This window comes from Marmota monax, unplaced genomic scaffold (genome assembly GCF_021218885.2).
Source record: "Marmota monax isolate L192 unplaced genomic scaffold, Marmota_monax_Labrador192_F-V1.1 WCK01_AAM20220418_F8-fsc00050, whole genome shotgun sequence".
NCBI lineage: Eukaryota > Metazoa > Chordata > Mammalia > Rodentia > Sciuridae > Marmota > Marmota monax.
The window spans coordinates 12,115,485-12,117,747 of NW_026694552.1; the positions used below are offsets into that span (position 1 = coordinate 12,115,485).

The 2,263-nt window shown below is 32.4% G+C and overlaps 1 non-coding gene across 1 annotated transcript; it reads right to left on the bottom strand.

The window, feature by feature from the left end:
* Nucleotides 1-309: 309 nt before the first annotated feature.
* Nucleotides 310-383, bottom strand: Trnav-uac (transfer RNA valine (anticodon UAC)). The gene has a single exon. It is a non-coding gene; the product is annotated as a tRNA-Val (tRNA).
* Nucleotides 384-2,263: the final 1,880 nt, after the last annotated feature.

A 2,263-nucleotide genomic window follows, 5' to 3' on the forward strand; every position in this document is an offset into this window, starting at 1 on the left:
AGGCAATTAACCTGGTCATTTCCAGGCTGAAAGCTGTTATATGAACTATAACTATTATCCCAGAATTCAGCTCAGTTTGTTCTTTCTGATTTCTGCTTTCTCCATGCTTACATGATTTAGAGGTAAACCAGAGACTATGAGTTTAAACACAGAATACTGTTCCCACCCCTTCTTATTTCTTTTCCCCTTTCAATCTTAATTGCCCTGGCTTGCTTCACTGGAACAGTCTTAAGAAAACAAAGTGGGGTGAGGGGCATCAACCACAAAGATTCTAGCTTCCCTCGGGGTAATGTTTGTTTGTTTGTTTGTTTGTGGTCCTGGGGATTGAACCCAGGGCCTTGTGCATGTAAGGCAAGCACTCTACCAACTGAGCTATATCTACAGCCCTTGTTACATGTTTTAATTGCCCAGAAAAAACTACTTTCATTTGTTCAGGCTGAAAAAGACTCAGGTAGTTATTTGTATGTACTTATATAGCATGCACACAGCTTTTATATGCAGGAATATTGGTTAATTAAGTTTTCATTCCCTGATGTCAGAAGCAGAACTTACAAAGCATAATAAATCATATAAAGGCCAAAACTACAGAAATAAATATCAATGCCAGATAAATACAGCCAACTGAAAATGGTACGATTAAATCAATAAGAAACAAAAATTAAAATAAATATTATGCACAAAGCAGTTTATCACCAAAGAATAAAAATATTATTGAGAATATTAATTTACCAGAGCTTCAAAAGTATATAAAACAAAATGTATAGAACTATAAAGAGAAATAGATAAATCCACATTTATAAATAAGATATTTTAACAAGCCTCTTTTTGTAACTTATAAATAACTCACAGTAAATATTATAAAATATTATAAAATATTTGAACCATTGCTATTAACAAGTTTGATGTTATGGAATATTTCATATATGGTCTTCACTTATTCACTTTCTGTAAGTGAATGTGTACATGATAAACAGCTAGTGACTCATTTTAATTTTTTCTAACTCCTCATCATTCATGTGTGTCTAATACACTGTTAGATTTTTAGAATTAGATTTCTATAGGGAAAAGGTACCAAAATTTCAAAGGATATTAAAGTTAAATGTGTTCAGAATAAATTTTAAATATCTAGAGTGATGTGTGATTTGAGTTTAAGGAACAAACAAACAAAAAGCATACCGTTTTCCCCCTGTGTAATCAATGATGTGAAAACCTCAAGAATTAAGAGTACATTTGTAACCTAGACACTGAGCCTCATGTGGACATTAATGAAAACAGTGTTTGGCATTTCACTCCTGTAAATAAAGCTACTGACTAGAACTACTTCAGTGATCAATATTGTCTAATTCAGAGCTATAAGCCTTTGTAATTGTAAAGGACAGGGAAAATAAATCAATCAAGAAAATGTTCTAACCTTCTTGTTAGATTGTTTTTAACTTTAAAAAGTGCTATTTGTTCCCTTAGTCTCCACTAGCACCTAGTCAAATATGTATATTTTAAGAACAACAGTATGACAATCCTTCAATAGAGATATATGAACTATTAGGCGTTTATGCAAATGCTTCTCAAAAGAAGTGTCCAGTCAGGCTGATACATAATTTGTTACTGTCTAATTAGTACAGTAATAGTTTATTATCTTTTTATAGTTTAGAACATTTTTGCAATAATCTCTAGAATGGTCGTATTCTCTTTCATGAGTATTCTGCTATGTTTTAAGGGGGAGAGAAAAAGTAAATTATTCACTGTGGTTGGGAAAATTCATTATAACCAGCTACATTCTCTAGTTTAAGATGAACTCAGTGTATATATTTAAAAAGGATTGCTGGTTATTCAAAGTTGTTAAACCATCTTGTGGAACTATAGTTTTCTCTCCTACTTAAAAAATCAGAGCTTTAATGGGTGAAGTGGCACACACTGTTATCCCAGCAACAAGGGAATTTAAGGTAAAAAGATCACAAGTTCAAGGACAGCCTTAGCAACTTAGAGAGACTCTCTCTCAAAATAAAAAAGGGTTGAGGATGTAACTCGGTGGTAGAGCACCCCTGAGATCAATCCCCTGAAATCAGAGCTTTGTAATGAATAACCAGTTGATATCATAGATGTTTTGTAATCCAAAACAGGCTGAGCTGTCTAAGTTACTATAGAATATTTTCAGCGCTTTATAAAAAAAATCTTTTCTTTCTGGTAAATTTCAGAATCATTTGTTTTTCTTTGGTTTTCTGTAATTTCATTGGAATGGTATCTAAACAAGCTTTTTTCTGAAGGT